At 33.9% G+C, this 24,810-nt stretch overlaps 1 pseudogene; it reads left to right on the top strand.

The window, feature by feature from the left end:
* LOC149257072 (3-oxoacyl-[acyl-carrier-protein] synthase I, chloroplastic-like) overlaps positions 1-24,499 on the top strand; it is a 51,347-nt pseudogene extending 26,848 nt beyond the window's left edge.
* The last annotated feature ends 311 nt before the right edge of the window (positions 24,500-24,810 follow it).

Below are 24,810 nucleotides of genomic sequence, written 5' to 3'. Positions count from 1 at the left end.
TTATGAATTCAATATGATAAAAAATTAAAATTATTTTTCAAAATTTCCATCCTATGGGTGCTATATGCATTTATGTAAATTGTTTCGAGAGACGCTCTACAACCCAGTACATGAGGGAGATGTTGTCACATAATGTTAAAGAGATCTTGTGCATAACATTGCTTTTAAAAAACAATAATAACGTTACTTTAAAAACCAATGTCCATCATAAATAAAATATTTCAATTTTCACCTTTGTTATACAAATGTGTAACTTAACATAATGTAATGTAAACATTTTAGCTTGGTGAAAAAAAATAACAAAATAAAAATAAGCTTATAAATATTAAATAACAATAATAAATAAAAAATGACCCATGGTATTGACATGTGGTTTTAAGAATACATGGTATTGGCCCATGGTATTCATGTGGAGTATAACCTATTCTAGGGGAAATTAAACTAGCCTAGATCCATCTTAGTTTGATGTTATATTTAGATGCATAATTAGTTGTAGAAAATGATGGAATTGAATCCATGTAGCCTATAAAGCTAAAACTTTTTAGTTGATATGTTTGCATTGGGAATTTGTCTCCCTGTGTTCACAGCTGGGGAAATATTAGGAAAAATGCAATACATTTTATCAATATTTGTGCCTACCTCCATCTATTTTTTTACTAGGTTAGATTAGGTAAAATATAATATTATAATTTTATATTTCACCCAATATTTCCCCTAAACTGGTCCAATTTTTATTGTAATTTTTCTTTACATTTGAAGTTTGAAAGTAAACAAACTCAACTATAAAATTAACAAGGGCGATGGGAAATATTAAGGAAAATGTAATATTTTAATTAGTATTTCCCCCACCATTGACCACTCTTTATTGGGTGGGGGTGGTAATAAATATTGTAATATTATATTGTATCCATGATTTCCCCTCACTTAATTCACTTTTAATTAAAAATGAGGTTCATAAGTAACTTTAACTCCTGTGTAAACATTTACACATTTGATCCCAGTATGGTAGATATGAAATCTTTAACATTTTTACTTGGTAAAAATAAAATAAAAACATAAAAAAATAATAATTATGTTTATAATTATAATTAATAATCAAATTAGCCTAGACCCATCTTAACTCTAGATCTACTAATCCCCAAAAGAGATCAAATATCTTTTCACTCTAAAAGAGGTTTTCATCTCAAGAGATTTGATCCCTCTCAAAACTTGGTAGATTGGGAGTTAAGATGGATCTACGCTGGTAGTAATAAATTCTGAAGTGCATAAGAGTATATGCATTTAATTTTTAAAATATTTGTGTCACTATTAAGTTTTTTTTATCTTTTAGATTATCGAAACTATGATGATATTGGAATGTTTTTCTTAATATATATTTTTTGAGTATCAAAACAAAGTGTTAAATCCCCCTCAACTTTGTCGGCTTGTCTGGGTGAGTTTTCTCTCTTCTCGAAGAGATTATTAGTCTAAATGATTCTTTGTGTGGCATTTCCATTTTCTTTCAAGTCTCTCAACATTCCCTGACCTTTGCTCCAAGCTTTCAGCCTAGTACCTCTAGCCTCCATGCCTCGAGAAAAAGCATGGGTTCCAAGGGGGAAACATATTATAAGAATGGGCCCACATGGGGCATACATGCATGTAACATTCCCCAATAACCTTACATGAAAATGTATGGAGTTAGAATATTTTTTATGCAATTTATCCACAGGTAGCTATCCAAATTACTATTCAAGATTCTTCATTAACCATTGGATAGAATATTCATCATTACATAGAGTAACTTTAGTAATGGAATAGTAAATTACATAAACATTAACAACCACTATTGTAGCATATTAACATAAACTTTCTGATGTAACCTTGCATCAATTCCATGATTATTTTAACTCTATTAGTTAATCATATTCTTGACAATATAAATGTCACATCATGCAAGGAATCAATGTCATAAAAATGGCACAACATGCAACCACATCATTAGACACCGATATACCCTGGAAACCCTGTAGGGTGAAAACCAACAAACATTTAATTTTATTATTAAATGCTTATGAGAGTGTTCACCCATCTCTCAATGGTTATAAGGGATTCTATCCCTTGAGCATTGTTATAAAATATTACAAAGAATATCATCTCAAAAACAACATAACTTGTTATAAGCTATTACAATCATCATGACATCATTTACCCACAAACCCTTGAGCATTATGTCTGTAGGGCCTAGTTCTTGCCATCGGTGGATTATGCTACAGTCGACATTCCTTCAATCTGCATAAACCCCTAACTTATTTCCTGCCATAAGTGTAACTTAATCCATCTTTATATGTCGTAGTCTTTTCCTGCAACTACATTTCCATCAACCTTTGATATCATGATTAAATCAATTATTAATCAAACCAATTCATAAATATATACTAGTGACGCTTCACCATATATTCATGCACATTCATTAAATGCAAACAAAATTATATTGCAACATGCTTCCTTTAACACTGCATATGAATTAGTTATAATCGTATAACCATCAATGCATTTCTATAAACAAATACCACATTAACTAATATTCCCCTCACATAAGCCCACATTCTTGCAAGACAAATCACTACAACTGTCTAGACATTCCTTTAAAAGAAACTAACACATCAGTTATGATCTTTGTGCATGCGAATTACATAAACTTTATCAAAATAACTATCCCTTCAAACATTACGTTTGGTGCATGCAAAATGTAAATAAAGATAACACAACCAATGTTGTTCCTATGCATGCAAATGCATATACTTTTCAAAAGAATTCTTAACACAATAGAGCATGCAACACATGTTTCGTTTTCGAGGAAATCTAATATAATAGGGCATGCAAAAACATGTTTTCTTTTCCATAAAACTAATGCAATAAAGCATACAAATGCATGTACTCTTTTCCAAAGGTTGTACCAACATTACCCATATATATATATATATATATATATATATATATATATATATATATATATATATATATATATATATATATATATATATATATATTCCAAGGAAACCAACGCATAACTATGGATTTTGTGCATGTAATTTGTCTTCTTTCCCAAAGAGTTTTTTTCCAACGTAAGCTAACACAACACATTTCCCACATACAATTGTATATTCTTTCCAAACAAAAGCTAATACAAATCTCACATGCATATACATTATATTATTCCAAAAGAAACTAACATAATAACTACGATAGCATAAAAATAATCACATATAATTTTTCTAAAGAAATATAGCTCAATAGTTCTTCTATACATGTAAAGGACATATCTCTATAATACAATGACTATTCTTAGAAATATATCTCAATAGTTCTTCTATACATGTAAAGAAGATATCTCTATAACACAATCACTATTCTTTGTGTATGCAAGTTCTTATCATAATAACCCTTCTTTAATGTATGCAACACATATTCCTCCTCTAGAATTCTACCATCATTAACTATTATTTTCAAGTAAACAAATACATACTTCTTTTTCAAAAAGAAGTTAATATAATGGAATTTCTCTATCTTCCTACATGCAAGTTTCTCGTGTTTCCCTTTCAATAAATTACCATAACTAAACGTCTTCTATTCATAAAACCCAAGCAACAATAACAACGTTAACTTAACCTTTTATGCACCTAAATCAAGAAATTAACACAATTTATCTAGCTAGGCAATCTTTTCAAGTATATTTACATAATAACTTTCTCTATCTACACGCAAAACCATATTTTCTATATAACAATGACTACCCTTTTGTGCATAAAACATGTGTTTTTTTTTCTAACACGGTGACCCTAACTTCAATGCACATAATCTTTTCAAGAAACAAGTGTGCGTTCTTGTTCTTGTATGAACTAGATTCATATGTATCTTTTAAGAAAATAATCTTTATTTTTCATCAATTCATGCAAAAAACTCCTATGCATGTATTTTTGCACTCAAATCCTTGTAGTCTTTAAATAAAGAACATATGTAATATATGCATACAGATTCATCAAAACCCTTCCAAAAAAATTAATCTAATTAACTTTTCTCTTTTTCAAGGATATGATAATGTATTCCAAGACATTTCACTTCAAAATATAATACAATGACGCGTGCAATTAATATTTCTTTTTTCAAGAATTAACATAGAAATTTATTTCAAGAATTCCAATATAATGAATATTATTATTGTGCACATATTCTTATTAAGAGTCTATAGGAATCATGCTAACATCTCCAAGGAAATTAATAATCTAATATTAATAATCTAATTTTCTCTCATAATTTCTTGGCAATCTTTTCTTTAATGAAATAACTTATTTTCTTTCTCTTTTCATAAGAAAAATTTACGTACATTATTTTCATGAAAAATATCATGATTTATTTAATATTTCACTATGCAATTTTCTTTCATTAAAGTAATATGATTTCTTTATCTTTTACCATGCAATTTTCCTTCAAGAAAGTAATATAGTTTCTCTATTTTTTACCATGGAAACTTCACATGCATTATTTATGAAAAGTAGTATGACTGCTTAAATCTTTTTGTTTTCAAGATTTACATGCATTCTCTTTTCAAGAGTAACAACATCCCTGCAATATATTTTTTAATAAAACAACATGGTTTTTTTGTTTTTAATATCTAAAGTTCTCATGCATGTTTTTAGAAAAATATTGCGTAGAAACCATGCAAAACCTTCTAATGAAATAATTAATTCCTTCACAAAAGTCCCTGAAACTTAGCAATGTTTCCAATTAATAAAATAACTTATCATCATTTGGACAAAACACATGCAATTTATTTCCAAAGAAGTCGAGATGAAGTCTTATGTGCATACTTCATGTTCAGGAATACCTTTCGTTGGAGCCACAACAATCCTCACCAAAGTTGTGATGATCAATTCCTTGAGACTTCACTTGATGGAAACTGATGAAGTCTTATGTGCATACCTCATGTTTAGGAATACCTTTCGTTGGAGCCACAACATTCCTCACCAAAGTTGTGATGATCAATTCCTCGAGACTTCACATGATGAAAACTCCAGTTGATGAAGATGAAAGTCGTTTTTCCAGTTTATGAATGAATTTAAAGAACCTGTAAAACTTTCTTTTTTCTCAATGAGTTATAATTTTCTTTATTTGATTCAAATTAGTTTCCAACTAAATCATAACAGTTCTTGTTTTCAACCATTTCATTAACATGGTAAAAATAATCTTTTTCATTGTGAATGTCAATGTAAATGCAATTTATAGGGATATTACAAAGCGTGCATAACTGGTTGGAGAATTTTGTTGGGCCATATTGGGAGCTTAAGCCAAGCCCCATCATTGGTAGGGCGGTAGAGCTGAGGAGGAAGACTCCCTAAAAATAACTAATTTCCTCTCAGAGACAAAGGTCCTCGTGGAATGGGCAAATTGGATTCCATACACATTGTGCACTAGAGGTGGTTTCAACCAGTACATGCAAACTAATGACCTTTGTTGGAATATGAAGTTCATATTGGAACACACTCTTGGGGACCGACCGGAGCACTAGGAGGATGCCCTTCTTTCCTTGGAGCACTTACATCACCATTTAAGAGACTTGGACCGTAAAATGGCTAGAATAAACACGTTGGTATAACCCTAGATGAAGGAAAAGCTCCTGATAACCCAAAGAAGTCGGTATATGTTGTAGTCTGTGATTCCAACCCTCAACTCCAACCCCTCACCATAGACATATCATGTTGATGTATTCCATTTCCTTTACTATAATAATACTACATAGAGCATCCTATACTAGTGCTCTAGTTATATCTAAAATTTTGTGACATCCTTTTACTTTTAGATATCTTTTTCCTCTTGCTATGGTTTGCTTTCCTCAGTGAAAAGCTGAAAAATTTGCTCATACTTTTAATTTAAACTCCAATTTTTTAAAAGAAATAAAATTTACCTTAAAAAAAACACTAAATATTTTTTGGTAATCTCTCGCTTTTTTAAATCAAAAATATTAGTTTTAGTAGATATTAATCATCATTATCATTATAAATTATTTTTCAAAAATTAAATAAAATATATTTTATTAAAAATTATTTTAATAAATAATAAAATTTATTTAATATATTTTAAAAAATCAACATATATATATATATATATATTTAAAATACTTTTAACGTTTTCCTTTAATATATCTTAAACATAAACTGATAAAATTACATATAAGAAGAAAAAGGATTACATAAATTCAAGTGAAACCTCAATCAAGAATGTGAATCATTCAATTTATGCCACAAAAAGTAAGGAGTTGATTTCTATTTTTGAAGGTTGTCTGTCCTTTTGGGTCCAAAGTCACATCCCCACACAATTTCTGAGGATTCTCCTTGCACGACCAGTGATCAAATTTGAAGGGTGTGGTGCAGGTAAATTCTCAATGCAGACACAAACAATTCCTCTAGCCCGAAAGAGCGGGTCTAGCCACAAACAAACAATCTATGGAAAATGTCTTTAAGCTAAAATCAATCAAGAGGGCCTACCTCTTAGAATAATATTCCGCTTGGTGATGATTCTGCTTCCTCACTCCAGCTATCTTCTGTTTCCTTCCTTCAAATACCTGAAACATGCAAACAACAACAACAACAAACATGATAGCGTAAAATATTGTATTCAACTTACTTAATAGGTCAATGAACATTAAGCGATAAAGATGTAAAATGACACTTCATGTAGGAAATCAATCAATAGTTGCATTTATATAAATCAGAAAGAGATTACAACCAATGCCTTGACATTGCTGGTCTCCTCCAATGTATCCAGGTTCCCATACTTCTGCTAGGACTTCATGGATAGCCTCGACAATGTAATTTTTAAGGCCTCTTTATCTCTAGTCTCAAACCGAACCAAAATCACATTATTCTCCCTCAAACATACACTAGAAAGATACAAGCTATAGATGACTTGTTGATTATTCAAACTTGCTCCAAAACTCCAACTAGCTTTGGCTTGGGAAAAAGAGAGGTTTATATAGCTTGGATGGATGGGAGATGGTTCCTCTGATCATGGGAGAAGGTCTTATCTCTTAAGGTTGTTCCATCCTAATAGGGGAAAGGATCCAAACTGACTTCCTCAGCTCTATCCGGCCCAACCATCTACCAGACTTCTGTTACGAAACTTCTAGACATGGAAGCTTTGGCTACTTATTTAAAAAACCTTCCAAAGGAGGATCGGCGCGATTGGAAAAAGGCTCAGTTGATCTGAATGGCACGAGGGCTAGTTTTAAATTCTGTAAATTGGCGCGAGGAGAAAACTGGTTAGTAATGTTGGTCTTGTAAACTAGGATAGAAGGAAGATTCTTGAGAAATGGTGTAAAGGGAAAATTATTTTGCTCATGAAGAGGGACATACTGGGAGTTTCTTCATGATGGGAAAGCATGTCAGGTTCACTGTAGAGGTCCTCCAGGATCATGGACGGGGAGTACAGGGGCAGTGACAAAATGTTGTGTAACAAATGCCCCCTAAAGCATGAAGGCCGAATTGGAGTGAGGGTTGAAATGCTTTACAAGTAGAAGAGGGGAACTGGAGTCCATCATCAGAAAACTTGGAAGCAAGTATAGATACATATACATCACTACAAACTCTGAATAATGACACATGAATAGTGGTGTGGACGCAGCCATCCAAAGAATGATCATGTGAATGGATCCAAGGCATAGACGTAGCCATCCAGTAGAAAGGATCATAACGAAACCAAGGTATGGTCGCAACCATCCAATATGATAAGGATCACATATAACAACTCATGGTATGGTCACAACAATCCATCTAAAAGAGACCTGTATATCAACATGACCATGTCACATTGCCTTGCAACCTGGACTTATGTAATCTTAGCCCAGGGTCTTGTGCTCCAAACGACCCGATCAAAGTACAAATCCTAACATGTGAATGAATGTGTTGAAGTTGAACATGCTAGGAAGTTTCTTGATTACCGTTAGTGATGTGAACCGTTAACAAGCACGAGAGAAACCACCAATAATGACAATGGCTCTCAAGGTACTAACAACACAGTTCATGGAATGTGACTAAAGGAATTGATGTCGAACACCTGTGAAATCACCTGATCGAAAGCCAATGATGTGAACTTGTCGTTGAGTGCGAAGAACTTGCCATTAGGGCATGCAAGCTCTAAGGTACTGGAAGGGAGTCTCTCGGCCAGCTTCTTGGATAATGAGTTGAAGTCAACAGGAAGCGACTGTGTCAAAGGAGGGCCATGATGTATCCCACATCATCAACACGAGACAAAGGGATGCGAATGATTTCAAATGATACAGAGAATCAGGAGTAAGTGTAACTGCAGAGGGACTAACTCTTGAACATATCGGCGACATGACTCCGGAGTATGGTAGATTTTGGATCCATAGGATTGGTGGTCATGATGATGGAAGGCAAAATGAATGGCCCAACCCAACACAAAGTAGAAAGTGTCATGTTCAAGAGTGAGCTGCCGACACAACTGATAGAATTTCCAAATTTTCCCCCACCATTTCTGGCAGGTACCCCAATTATTTTTTATCGCAAGCTTGAAGGGGATAACATATGATTGCCTTGTAAGTTCATCCGTTAGACAAATCCGACCTAGTAAGTTTAATGAGCCCTAGGAAGGAGAAGCTCACATTCGTCATGGTGACGAATCCAATGTCGTTTAATGTTTTAACGAGTCCGACAAGGGGTAACTTGGTGTCTTTTTCATGTTTAGAGAGCTTGAAAAATACATGGAAAAGGAAACTCCACATGGTCCCTTTTCATACATTTGTGTCTATTAAGCCCGAAAAGGTAGAAAATGATACTTGAGAGAATCGCTTAACCATTCAGTCAAGGAGTACCTTTTTCGTAAATAGTTCATCCCAACCTGAAAAAAGGGGTAAACGTATACTGGGCGAATGACGTTTCGTAGCCTTTAACGAGTTCAAAATGACAAAAGATTAGCAATATTTTTGTGTTTAAAGAGTCAGAAAAGAGTGTGAAAGCGGACACCCCATTTTTATTCTCTTTTATGAGTCAAAAGGGAAAAATACTTGGCGACATTTTCATCTTTTACGAGTCAGAAAATAGCTTAAAGGTGACTCATCCTGGAGGAACGAGTGGTATAAAGGGCAACAATTGGTTCCAACAATGGAGGAACTGCTCAAAACATGTAATGGCCAAGAGGCTGGCTAATAAAATCACTCATTGCTACGGTTCCTCAGGAAAGGAAAAACAACCAAGTGAAAGCATATGATTGTCCAAAGAGATGGTGGTGATGGAATGAAACAAGCAAGGCTCATCTAGCAGAAATTAGCTGATAAAAACGGCAATCACGAGATGTAAATTGGGCATGGGTTCATTTTTACACAAGCTTGAACCATGGAGAAATCTGTTTGGATTCGTTTTCATGTTTACACAAGCTTGAAATGAAAAACTATGCTTGCTATAAGTTTGCATGCCCCCAGCATAATGACTCAATCAAGGTACATGCCCCCCAAGCTTCATTTCAGTCAACTAGGTGGATGGAATGAAGGTTCACTTTCAAGATCTTGGAAAGACTCGACTGGGATTTTACGAGATCTTAATCAAAGATTCGATTTTGAAAAAGGAGTTGCTTAATTTTTTAATGAGGTTAAAACAATAAAAGAAATATCCTCGAGTCCCTTGTTTCATTTTTTGACGAGCTTGACACAAGACAAAGAACTATGCTCACACCCTTTATTTCATTTTTTAACGAGGTTGACACAAGACTAGGAACTATCCTCATGATCCTTGTTTCATTTTTTAACAAGCTTGACACAAGACAAGGAACTATGCTCACAAAATCTGTTCATAACCCATAAGCGAACGTGGCTCCCAAGAGGTCTTCACTAGATGGAAGAACCACACTCTGGGAGGAGTATATGTCATTTGGTACAAATGATAGATCGGGTTCCAATTCCCTCGGTACATAATGTACTATACCATCTGTGTGATCATCAACAGATGTGGAGACGGAATGGGTAGCCACATAATTGACCTATGGCGGGGAAGGTACTTCTTGCAAACAAGAGCCGATAGGGGACGATGGTTGCAAAGGAGGCACCTGGTGACTAATGAATGATAGTTGATCAATGGTCACAATTCTCCCTTCTTGCGGAAAACAGACCACACAGAAAAGTGAAGAAACAAGAGCTCCCATGACATAAACATAGTCATGTCCAAGGAGAAGATTGAAATCTAAGGGACCTTGGACTACCATCACATCTATATAGACGGTCTTTCCTCCCAAAGTAATAGGGAACTTTGGAAGGACCCCCAAGGGTTGACTGGTTCCTCTGTTGAAAGCCAACAGATTCTGAGTGACAAGCACAAGCTATGGGGATCCCAAAGCTTGCCAAGTAGTATAAGACATGATGCTAACATACGTGCCTTCATCTAATATAGTGGCATGTACTACCATATTATATGCTTGTACTGTGATCTGCAAAGGCACATAATATGGGAGGCGAAAAGCAGTCAATTGACTCCAATCAAAAGAAACGATAGAACTACTTGGTGGGGGTATCATATGATTTCCCCCATGCTCTACAAGAATAGAAGAAAGACTCTCCTGAACAACCGGGATGGGAGGGTCACTCTTTGATTCATGAGAATCTGAGGAGATGAGAAGAACATGACCAATATGATCACCACTCTCTTCGGGAACATAGTGATCAACTGAATGCAGAGCCAAGTTGACACTCTTTTCGACCAATGGTTGTTCGGGAATAGACACAAGAGAGTCATGCTCAGGAAGAGTAGGATGGGCAAGAGATGAATCCACATCAATCTCTTTACCAACTAGGAGAGGGTTACAAGAAAGCCTCTGATAACCAACAGAAAGTTGGGGTTGAGGAGTTGCAAAGTTTTCCAAAACTTTGGAAGCTTTATCCATAAGAGGACAAATGTGAAGAAGATGCTCTCCTTCATATAACCTACAGGGGAATCTAATCTTCCCTTTCTTATTACCATCGCTAACTAAGGGTGCAGCATCAACATGATCTCTAGAGGTCGATGGGGATGGTCGATCCAGATTTTGAAACCATACCTCTAAGACTCTGGGAATGCTAGGACAATCTCGAAGGAGATGGTCACCCTTACACAGACTGCAAGGGAATTTTACCTTTCATGGAGGATCGCAAGGTTTTTCTACAGGAGGTCCATTTGGAGTAACAGCAGCACAGTTGGCCTCTCGCTTATCTGATTTCTTCTTCTTCGTCTTCTCCTTCTTCTTCTTAGCCTCTTGGTTACTATATTTCAAACTTTCACAAGGCAAAGTAGAAGGGGAAGATGAATAAATTGGGGAAGAAGGTGAGAGGTCAACCATAGAAGCAACGTGATCTAGTTCAGATGAAGGAGATGGCCGAACAAGAGTTGGGACACTCGGGACCACCGAGGTCAAAAATAACCAGATAGGTAAATCAATGGTTAACCGAGGGAGGGACAACGTTGCCATATAAGGAGCACCAGCATTTTCAAAAGAAGGAAAAGAACCAGGATTCCCATCTGAGGGGAATCCTTGACTGGTAGACTCTAGAAATGTTGCCATTGGAAATGACCCTAAAGAATCACTAAGGAAGATAAATTTAAACAGGAATATTTCGTGGGTAGTTAATTTTAACACACGGAAACAAAACTTTGCCTTTTCATGTTTTAAGAGTCGACAAAAGGGAAAAAGGTGACTCTAGTATCTTTCGGTTTGAATGAGCTCGAAAGGACAAGTGCTCGATGATCTTTTAAATTTAAAGAGTCAAAAAGACAAAAATGACTTCTCTGGATGATGTAGGCCGCAAAAGGATTACCAGGTAACTGGGAACTCCAGAATACTTCCCGGCGAACTGAGAAGTACAGGTAGGCAATCTCCCTAAATGTTGTGTTCGGTGTATCACGTTTACAAGGCAGTAGACTCGGCTTCCTACAAATACAGGATTGCAACCTAGTGGGGTCTCCCTTTATATACACTACGATATGGGGAGCACAAGTCCGTACTAGTGTTGTCTAGTGCTGAAACAAATGACAACTGCTAGGTTTAAAGACGTTGGAACACGTCTCTAGCCTAAACCTCTAAATATAGGCGCTAAGTTTCAATGCTTCCTTAGGTTAATTCAATAGATTTTAATGGTTGATCTTGAATTAGGTTTCAATTATAAGGCCCTACCACTGTCATCTAACAAAACTCCTACATGCAACTATATGAGAAAATAGATATTTATCTTCGATGAAAGTTAACACTAATTGATAGATAGGGAAAACAAAATCAATGCAACAATCAAAGAATGAAATATTTCTCTAATAAATCTCCAAAATGCACTAAATCTTCCCATCGAATGCACTTTAACTAGTCCTTTTAACAGTAAAGAGAATTCATTTCTTTTCCAATGCAAATGACGATGCAACTCTAGTTTTCAATGATGCTAACTAATGTAACATATTGATTCAGCAAACTAGAATTATGTATTTTTCAATGAAATGAGAAAACGAATCTTTCACAAACACTTCAATGAAACATTTCCAATACAATCAACCTCGAGCAAATGCAAAGCACAAAAGAGAATTCCTTCCAAACTAATGATGCAAAGACTCAACCAAAAACAATATGGGAAATGTGATCTATGCTCGAAAAGAGACGCTCAATCAACAAACGAAACTTTCAAACTTGTTAAATGGAAATCAAAGAAACAAAAGGACTAACAAACGAAATGCAAGGAGCAACTTGACTATCAACTTGACTTGTTGAGCACGCAAACAGGTGAATGGATGACGACCTAGATTCCCTAGGGTTATAAACCATCCAAGAACTCAAGAAACCAAGTGAAGAAAATGAAAATCAAACAAGCATATAAACCAAGCTAAAAGAGCTTTCCAACCAGGGAGAACACAGTCAAAACAAGCTGAGAGACAGAAATCAGAAGGGAAAGACACACTAGCTATGATCTAGGGTAAACCCTAATCTTCACCTACAGGAATTGACACGACTGCCTAACTGACAACACATGCCAAAAGGGGGTCAATGCGACTATTTTTGAGAAACTCACACTGATCGACACGACTGTCAGAAAAATAAATGCGTTGACCGAGGATTCAAGGAAAAAAATAAAAAATTTCAAAGGCTAAGACCAGACTTGCCACTGTAAATTTCAGGCTCAAAGCAGTAAACCAGGCAAAGCATAGAACACTAAAGGGAAATGGTGATACTAGAAAAGTTCACACAAAACCATAAAATGACAATCAATCAAACAGAAGGATTGGCTCCCCATCGGAGTTGCCAATTTGTGGTGTAGGTAAATTCTCATTACAGACAAAAAAAATTCCTCTAGCCTGAGAGAGTGGGTCTAGCCACAAACAAACAATCTATGGTAAATATACTTAAGCTAGAATCAATTAAGATGCAATACCTCTTAGAATGTTATTCCGCTTAGTGATGATTCTGCTTCCTCACTCCAGTTATCTTCTGTTTCCTTCCTTCAAATACCTGAAACATGCAAACAACAAAAAAAAAACATCATAGCCTACAATATTGTATTCAGCCTACTTAATAGGTCAAGGAACATTAAGCTATAAAGATGTAAAATGACACTTCATGTAGGAAATCAATCAATAGTTGCATTTATATAAATCAGAAAGAGATTACAATTGGTGCCTTGACATTGCTAGTCTCCTCCGACGTATCCGGGTTCCCACACTTCTGCTAGCACTTCATGGATAGCCCCAACAATGGAAGTTTTAAGGCCTCTTTCCCTCTAGTCTCAAACTAAATCAAAATCACACTATTCTCCCTTAAACATACAATAGAAAGCTACAAGCTATAGATGGCTTGTTGATTATTCAAACTTGCTCCAAAACTCCAACTAGCTTTTGTTTGGGAAAAAGAGAGGTTTATATAGCTTGGATGGATGGGAGATGGTTCCTCTCATCATGGGAGAAGGTCTTATCTCTTAAGGTTGTTCCATCCTAATAGGGGAAAGGATCCCAAACTGACTTCCTCGGCTTTATCTGGCCCAACCATCTACCAGACTTCCGTTACAAAGCTTCTAGACATGGAAGCTTCAGATCCTTATTTAAAAAACCTTCCAAAAGAGGATAGACATGACTGGAAAAAGGATCAATTGATCCGAATTGTGCGAGGGCTAGTCTTAACCTCTTTAAATCGGCGTGAGGAGAAAACTGATCAGTAGCGCTAGTCTTGTAAACTGGGACAGAAGGAACATTCTTGGGAAATGGTGTAAAGAGGAATTATTTTTCTCATGAAGAGGGGCATACTGGGAGTTTCTTCATGATGGGAAAGCATGTCGGGTTCACTATGGAGGTGCTATAGGATCATGGACAGTGACCAAATGTTGTGTAACAAAAGGCATGTCTTAATTTCATTTAGAAGGGCACACATTCAGGTCACCCTTCCGTAATGAAAAGCATATAAAAAAATCAATTCAATTGACAACAGTAAATTATCTTCAAATTTATTTTTTTTAACACATGGTGAATCAGTAACTATTTGTAACTAATTTTGTGACTTACAAGAAAACATACTATTGGTTGTCTATGTCTTTACAATGTTGAAAGCTGCAAGATATTCCCTAGTTTATCAAGAACAATATCCCCTTCCAACATAGCTGCAAGTTTAGTATTCATCATACAATTCATACGCATTGTAACTGACAAGTGACAGACCAACTGTGTTCATAACATTTATGTTCGCCAAATGTTATGTTTTCTGTCTTTTTCCTTGAACTATTGTTATATTAAGCAAAGGTTGGTGTAAGAACATCCAAAAAAGAATTACTTTGAGATGAAAGAAAAACTTTACATCTCAACACGAAGTTGAAGATTACACTCTGAAAACATGGGGCAAAAGAGCCTCAATAAGATGATTTCATAGTAAAAATGCCACTATGCCAAGTGTCATTTGATGTGGTATGGGAAATTGCTATTAAATTGATACGAGTAGTGAAGAACATATATGTAAGAAATACAATGTTATCCAAATAGTAAAAGGAAATGTTGTCGATGCATGATCAAATTATGGTTAATGGGATTTGTAATTACAAACATGCTACATTGCAATGAAAGAGTACTTTTGGTATTTTTTGAATGATGAGTAAAATAGATGTGGCATTTGAAGATTCAATACACATTTTTCCAAAGCAATGACAACACTAAGTCAACTGAAAAAAGCAATGTCAGCACTAAGACAGATAAAAAATTTCTATTCGTTTTGCCTTCATGTATGAAGAACTTTTGTTGAGACCTGGTTAGCTAGATTCAAAATCATACCAGAGGCTTTGGATGGTTGTATTTTCTTGGCTTTAAGTGTACAGAAAGTAAATCATATCATCATCTTGGAACTGCTTACATCATTGGTACACCAGTGAAGTTAAATAATAAGTAATTTTCATAAGAACTGGCATAATCTGCAGGAACAAGCAATACCATTAGACTATAGTGGTAGTTATGATCTAGTAGATGGACATTCTAAGAAAGCCAAGGCCAAAAGTTGGAAAAAAAAAGCTTGGGAATACGGCAAGTTATACAAAATCAACACAGAAAACGAATGCATTCTATAGATGGTAGGACTCAATCAAAAAGGCAAATATAACTCTGGCCACTTATTTCATCTCACTGAGAAGATATACAAATTGTAACTTTTACAATTTGGTGGAGGAACTCGCAACTACAATTTATTATTTTTGTTATCTATTTCAGTCTTGTTAAGTATCTACAATAAAAGAGGCACAACTTGAAACATCAATGTCAAGCATGAGTTTGGAGGGAAATCTAATTTCAAACTTGATTCTGAAATTTCCTTTCCTGCCATGCTTCTTTGCAATGGGAATTCACTCCTTAGGAATAATATTTTCATACCCAGGGTATATAATTTCATTGAAAGTAAGATTTAGTGTCTTCCCACTCAATGCTAGAATTGCGATAGAAAATCCTATGAGAGCTTCAACCAAGATTATCTCCTGGACAAGCACCAAGTAATTGTCTTCTCATTTTAACAAATCATGTGGCCTCTCATCAATCACAAATACCAGATCAGAAGCCACAACTCCTAATTGTTCATTCCCCACTCACAAATACCATATCAACAGCCAAAACTCCTAACTGTTCATTCCCCTTCACTGGAAATGTTATCTTAGTCCCTTTCTTCCATCCTGGTTTTATTTCTATACTCAAAACCTCTTGAATGGTCACAGTCTTGTTGCATGCATAAAGACAAATGTCATTTCTCATAACAAAAGAACAAGAAAATATCTACAACTTACTACTAATGAAAGAGACAAAAATATACCCACCCACTGCCATTCAGCACATCCCTTGAAATCTTCATCTTCAATACAGTGCCATTCTATAGTTCTTCAACAGTACAGAGACTAGTTTTTTAGGAAATACGAAGTTCATATTATTAAAACTTATAAGATACATTCATAAAGAGCAAACATAATATTGCAAAGTTAGCAAATACATATGATCCATCAATAATACTCAGGGAGACCATATTAGGCCATGCATGAAAAATATTAAATAGCACAATTTAATATGTTTAAAAAATGAAAATCCCAAAGCTCTAAACATATAAAATGAATAAAAGGAAACTTAAGAGGCAAACTACCACATTATGAAGTTGTCTCTAGTTCAAGACAAGCAAGACTATATGAAAATCAACACATAAATACTAAATTATTTTTTTCACAAACAGAAAGATACTACTACGTCAAAGGCTACATTAGTAAATGCATTACTCTTACACATGTGTGATTGAGAAATGTAACCGCATAAGATCATATTGCACAGGCCTTGAACTCATCCACAATTGAACCAGTTGTAGGGACAAAATCATAGTTGGGAAACTGCATATGAGTCTAAACTAAGAACAAATTAAACATATAGAAATCATTACATCTTAATGAAATTGAAATAAGAATAAAAATATGAAGAAAAATAAATACTTATATTAAAAGTATATGGAAGGTCTCATTTATAAAATTAAAAATAAATTCTAACTTATATAGGAGGTATCAGTGGAATTCTAGCTTATAAACTTCAGATTTGACCAAATCACTGTTCTATTGTCTATTAAAACTCTTTTGGAAAGCTGAGACTCCCAATAATTGCACATCTCAAATGATTGGAACTATAGTCCCTAGACTTGGCCGTAAAATTGATCCAAGGTAGCTTCTTCTTTCAGTTATAAAACTTTGACAATTGTGGTCCTCCAGCTTAACATATCTTATGCAATATCCTATAATGATTACATTCAATATGTTTCAGAAAAACTTCACATACAAACTTGAAAAATATGGCTATGCTTTCATTTACAAAATTCAAATGGTATAAAACTAAAAAATTCCACTTACCAAAATGGTTCGTTCAAGTGCTCGATAGAGTAAGACAATGATGGTAATAAATACTGAAACTTACTAGTTCTTTCAATCTATTTTCATAGTGGAAGAGGTTTTCGAGTTTTCATCTCTTTCCATTCATCATAAATAGCATTCCAATCTACCTCATTTAGAGCATGAGGTGCACGAAGGGAGATAAACATTAACATATCCAACGTTTTTAAAGAAAGTCTTGATCTATCCTAATTTTTTATTCGATTTAATTTTTAAAAACCTCTTTCACAAACTGTTGTACTAACTGGAATAACAAGAATTGTTTGCCATAAAAGCATGGAAATCCTTCAAACCATTCAATTTCACCTCCACATAGATCCCATGCTCCAAACTTATGCTTTTTTGGGTAAGATTTATACATAGTACATATAAATTCATCCATTTCACCCATACATTTAATGTTTTCCACAACAAGCAAGCCTCCAACACTAAATTTTTCACACAAACATGTCAACCATCTTCTTGTTTGAGAGTCTCTATCATCCATATCCTCATAATAATTACGAGGACTAAAAAACTTAGCTACATTAAAAATAGGTAAATCTGTGAACCTTTCATTTAGAGAGTCAATCACCTTCATTACAAAACCCTTTACCAACATAATGCAGTCATCTAGTGTCCCTGATCTTTGTGACTTTGGCAAACTCTCAAACCTCAATTCATGTACATGTACTATACATGTGCAATCTGCAAACTCAAGAGTTCATTGTTGTGTTTTACTTGAAAATGATGATGTGTGCATTGCACCTACCCCAAATGTGCCTCTTAGAAATCGCTTATGATGCAAGCTAGTAGTGATATCCAAAGTCGTTACAATAGATGTAATGTCGACATGATCCTCTTGAAACTTTTGATTCAACTTTTTAACTCAATAAGCACATCTGCAAGTAAGTGGATGCAAAATTGAACTTGAAATATTGTAGCCATCTCATACATTTTTTTCCACTAACTCCCTGTCTCTTAACAAAACAGGCATGAGCTTAATGAGTCTTTCCATGGTTTTTCCTCTAGAAATCCATCTAATATGATGAATTTGTAACACTTCTAGCCTTGTGATTTGAAATGACTCCATTAGATCTTTCAATTCTCCATGTCTTTTAGTAGATTGCCCTAACCATGAATACAGCTTGTTTGCAAATTTATCAATAGCTTGCAACTCTTCAAAATAAGATGAAGCATCATTTGCTACTAATTCTTCTTGATGAGCTACAGTGGATATCTAATAAATGAGGGGCATGTCGACAAAGCTTAGTAGATAAACCTTCACGAATACCCCTCATGGATGATGCTCCATCAGATCCAAATCCAAATAACTTTGTCATGGATAGATTCATGTCTGCTAAAAGAGATGTCACAACATCATACATAGACTGTGATGTTCCATCCCTAATTTGTAGCAATTGCATGAATTTTGTATCACATGGACCTCTTCCTTCATTTGTCACATATGTAATATAAACAATCAAATGTTGCACCACAGTCCGATCAGTGTTTTCATCAACTAAAAGTGAGTAATATAGACTTTGGAAAATCTCATCTTTTAATTTTTTCCAATATTCCTCCTTAGCGGCTTCTAGAAAGTCTTTTCCTGATGTTGTATTTGTATATGTTGAGTATTCATCTGTTAGAGGCATGTGAGGCCTCTGACATTGCATGGATGTTTAAAGCACTAACTTGAAGGGTTGTGCTTCCATCTTTAGGAAATGGAGTTTCCCTTTTAAATTTTACACACCATGAACATTTTATCCCTTCAATACCATTAAAATATTTTACAGCATAAGCCCATAGAAATCTCATCCTCCATTTGGACTTGAATGTTCTTTTGTACCTCTTGGATGTTGGTTCCTCTTCAAGAAGTTCTGCACTATCTGATTCATGGTCCTCATCCACATGATCACATACTTCATTTTCAGAAATATGCAGTTGATTAGAGCATTGAGAGATACCAAATGCATCAGCAAATGAAAGTTGTTTCATATCCTTTTTGGGGAAACCAAGAGGTGTCATTTCATACCTATAATCAACAAAACAAGAAACAGAAAAATATATATTAATATAAAAATACAAAATATTCTTTGAAAATAAGACAGTATACAACAAAATTCATATGAAAACTAATGAAAAGAAACAAATAGATCTCACACACATAGGTATGTTGATCATTGAAAATTAAAACTAACATTGATCTTCATGGAAAGTTATGCACATTGCCATCACCAAAATGAAATTTCTTCTATAACAAGGAATATCTCAAATTGTTTTTCAGTAACTATAATGTAGAAGGCATCACGATTCACAAGGACAACAATCACAAAAAAAGGGATGCACAAAGCACACTAGCAATTGGCAGTTCAAGTGAATTTGGGGAATAGTTTGCAATTACGCAGGGGTCTTTTGTGCACCTGCCTTAGATACTTCTTGAGAAGAGTTGACAAACACTTCCAACTAGAGAAGAGCATGAAGATGCTTCCTTTTGTCTCAAATGAAGAATCTGATGTTGAGCAGTTGAATTACGCCCACCCAGAATTAGGTGGAAATTGGCAAGATAATTCAGTTGTACAAGGTGGTGCCGCTGGATAATAAATAATGAATAAAAATCACGCACCATTATCTCCCAACACTACTAACACCAGATGATTGGGATAGCCATGAACATTCATATGCATGGTTCCATGATTGTTATGTATGTTAAAGGCTATATATGGTTGAAAGTGGGGGTGGGCAACTAGAAGTCCACATTTCAATGCTCAACAAATGTACATTTCAATGTTATGGTTCTAATTACATCACACATAAAATTACAGACATGCCTGCGTGTACATTTCAATGTTATGGTTCTAAACATGCCAGAGCATGACAAGGGATTCATGACTCTATTTTTAATATAGTTATGAGCTATGTCATGTAGTGGAGCCATAAACATGTATGGAATTCATGGAATCATGAATATTCATTGTTGTGAAGTCTTTGTGCAGAGGGCCAGTCTATTGGGCAATGGATATTCATGGTTGTGAAGTCTTTTGGTAGAGAGACAGTCTATTGGTCAATAGATAATGAAGGCGGTTTAAAAATTATTGGAACATTATGCAACAAAAGTTTTAAAAATAGAAAATTTGGTGTTATCGTTATTGATTTTATCTGATCAAGATTCACCTAAATGCATCTATATTTTTGAGGATATCTGGTAATAGTTAAAATTTAGGAAAATAAAAAATTGTCATTTAATTTTCAATAATATTAAATACACAATTCATATAAACTTAAGATGATATTTATTTCATTTAATCAAAGGATTTGGTAGAAAGTCCATTGTCTACTAATGAAGTGGATGATCACTAAATAATAGACCAGAAACTTAGGAAAATGCTAATCCACTTATGTAAACCTAAGATCACATAGTGCAAAGATCCACCCATCCCACTCAGCCCCCACCCCACCTGAATTTTAGAATATATTCATACACCCAGCTTCTCTCAGTACATGGTATGTCAAGAAATAAACATAAATTGTATTCTATTAGCATGACTGCTCTATTCTACACAGGTGGACAAGATGCGTGTAGGGGTGCTGGTGGGTTCAATGATGGGTGGCCTTACAGTTTACTCTGGTGGAATAGAGGTTCTTGTACAAAAGGGTTTCAGGAAGATGACACCATATTTTGTTCCTTATTCCATTGCAAACATGGGATCTGCATTGTTGGCAATAGATATGGGAGTAATGGGTCTGACCTACTCAATTTCAACAACATGTGAAACAACAAATTATTGTCTATGTGCAGCTGCAAATCATATTTGCAGAGGTGAAGTAGATATCATGCTTGTAGGTGGCACAGATGCTTTGATTTTTCCTATAGGTGTGGGTGGATTTATTGCTTGTAGAGCCCTTTCACAGAGGAATGATGACCCGCAGACAGCTTCTAGACCATGGGACAGAGATCATGATGGGTTTGTCATTGGTGAAGGTGTTGGCATGCTGGTAAGCTCAATGTGAACCCAGTCATTGTGGATATTTCATCTAATTTACCGGTAAATTCAAAATGTAGGAGGAAGAATAGCAATCACAGTTAAGCCTAAGATTCATAATGAACTGGCACCTTGATCATTGATGTCATACGGGCTGATCTGAATTATTTAGCCATTCAAGATAGAATTGTCAAGAATGCTTTCATTTTCAAGGGACATGAGCCTAGATGCATTACTTAGCCCTTTTCATGAACAACACTCAAGTTATTCAAATTTGGGTTTGAGTTATTTGTAAATATTCAAAGATTATTTCACTCTATGAGCAATTCACACTATAAGAACATAGGGATTTTGATAAGCATAATTTGTTTTTTTCTCCAAACCAGGTTATAAGAATATGGGGATTTTGATAAAGCATAATTTGTCTTTTCTCCATACCAGGTCATGGAAAGTCTTGAGCATGCAATGAAGTGAGGAGCTCCCATAATAGTCGAGTACCTAGGTGGGGCTATCACTAGTGATGATTTCCACATGACTTATCCACACTCTGATGGGATTGGAGTTTCAATGTGCATTCGGAAATGTTTGAAAGACGCAGGAGTTTCACCAAAGGAGGTAAGTGACTCCAATGCTTTAATGAGGGTCTACCAGTAGTAGAGAATTACAATTATCATATCGTAAATAACATTGCAGGTCAACTATATCAATGCTCATGCAACATCAACTCTGGCTGGAGACTTAGCAAAGGTTAAAGCTATCAAGAACGTTTTCAAGGATACTTCTTGCATCAAAATGAATGGCACAAAGGTGAAAAATTCATTACTGATCAGATCATGATATTGATTGTAACGTTTTGTTTGTAATTAGTATATATGAGTTTTGAATTTGTATTAAGAATGGAGAAATGTTACTTTTATTTGACATCAACAGAGCAGATCTAACAGATTCATCATGCCTTGAGAGTGCAAAGTGTACTTTAAGGGATTTGACCTATGGTGTCTTATAGATTCAGAGTTTATTCTTTTGTATATATGTCACTTGTCAAATTTCATGTTGAAGGCTAGGCAGTTTTCATGTTGAAAGCAAGGCATATTTTATAAAAGATTGATATTGAAATACTTATTTAAAATAATCATTAAAATACTTTTTCCCATGCATATCAAATCCATATTTAATACTGAAGAAATTACAAAACCATAAAAAAAACACCACTCAATATAGACACTGCAACCTCCCAGTTCTTTGAAATTAATCCAAATGAATTCCAACCAGTATATACAACCTTTAATAACAAGCATTTGAAGGAGTACATTTAACCTTTTTGATAAATGATTTTTGTTTGCTCCAAAGGTTGTGCTATTTTTCCACTGCAAACACAAATGATTTCTCTGAGCTCCAAAATGTATACCATTCTTTCCACTGCAAACACAATATATGTTTTTGATTTTAAATATGGCTTATTTTTTCAATCTATGATTGCGCTTTGTATTGTTGTTGTCGGTGCACTAGAAGCAATTGCAGCCATAAAAGCTATCACCATGGGTGGCTTCACCCCACAATTAATCAATTTGTAAGTTGCTTACTATATGGTAAAGTTTTAATGTAAATGTGGTTGTCGTTTTCACTATTTCTTCTGAAAATTATGAAAGTATTCATTCAATTTGTGTGTTGATACTCTGGTCAGAATATTGAGCCTGACGTTACTATTGACACTGTTCCAAATATAAAGAAGAAACACGAAGTAATAATAATAATGTAATTAATATATTGAGGAATTATTTTATAATTATAAATAATAATATATAATTAAATAATTAAGAATAATAATTAATATAATCATTATAATTAATATTAACTAATATATTAACAATAATATAATTTAATATAATTAATTAATATTAATAATAATAATTTATTACATAATTAAATTAATTAACATTAATAATAATAATATATTAATATTAATATTATTATCCCCAGGTTTATTCTCATTAGAATTATTCCTTCCTAGGTATAAAATTAAATTAATTTCATAACAAAATTAATTCTTTAACAAATTTATTTAATATTAATAATATAAGTAATATGATTAGTTTTATAATTAATAATATGGTTAATATAATTAAATATTAATTAATTAATAAATTAATAATAATAATATATAATTAGTATTAATAATATATTAATAATATTTTAATTAATATATTTAGGATTAATAATATATTCAAAAACAATAAATAATTAATATAATTAATTAATAACAATAATTAATATTATTAATATAATTATTATTAATTAATTAATTAATATAATAATATTAATTTAATTAATATTAATAATATAATTAATTAGTATTATTAATATTATTAATAATTTAATTATTATTTTCTTATTAAGATTAATATTAATTATCATATCAAAATAAATATTTTTAAAAAATTTTAACATATTATAAAAATAAAAATAAAAAGTTATTAATTCAGCCGACTTGTTTGTTTTCATAATCGTTTCATCCTCATCACTATTTATTACCTCTCCGCTGCTCTTCTATCATCATCATTCTCTCATCCTGAAGATGGATCCCACTTGGGATTCGAAACGTCGATCCAAAAATGATAAAACTGTGGATTCTCCGGTCAATTATTTAAAAGAAGTACATGTTGGTAAGATAACCTTATTATAGTCCTCAGTACAGTATAGATTTGGAAAACTTTTTAAGATTGTGCACAATCTGAAACTGTAATACAGTAGATTAGTTTGTGATTTTCCATAATCACCTTTAGGTTGTTAGAAAGCTTCCAAATTCTTGTTTGTAGTAAGGAGAAGGATAGGAGAATGTGAAATGCACACCGTTGTTTTGGTTTTTCTTTATATTTATAATGTTCTGGCTTGTTATTTAAAGGCATTATATTCTGGTCACTGCCTTTTGGTTTCTGTTAGCCAATTTAAACTTCTTCTAAGAGTTACATGAGATTGAAGGGTTAATTTGTTTAAAAAAAAGAATATGAATTTTTCTTTCAAGATTGTGACTGATTTTACACAATTAATGACAAGTATCTCAAACTCATTTGGTGGGCACAACTCCGTGATAGCTTTTGCTCCATTCAATCCCTAAACATGTTATTTACGCCATTTTTTTGACATTGGTTTTCAATTGAGTCACCATGAAGTGAAGTGATCTAGTAAACTTTGAACACATTATCTTTTATTCAAAGAGTCAAAGCTCCTTTCAGCAGTGTCCCATTATCTGAAATTAATTAGTTGTACAAGAAATAATCTGGATGTTTTATGATTTCTTTTGGTAAAATTCTGTAGACTATTGGAAATAATCTGGATGTTTTACGATTTCTTTTGATAAAATTCTGTAAACTATTGGTAGCATTGGAAATTGGGAAAATTGCCCCAGATTCAACATGAGTGTATTAT

This window comes from Pinus tabuliformis, chromosome 6, assembly GCF_031772625.1.
Source record: "Pinus tabuliformis cultivar Carrire ecotype Pingquan chromosome 6, CPIR1, whole genome shotgun sequence".
NCBI lineage: Eukaryota > Viridiplantae > Streptophyta > Pinopsida > Pinales > Pinaceae > Pinus > Pinus tabuliformis.
Note: the sequence above shows the minus strand (reverse complement) of the source record. Positions and strands in the feature narration are given on the sequence as shown.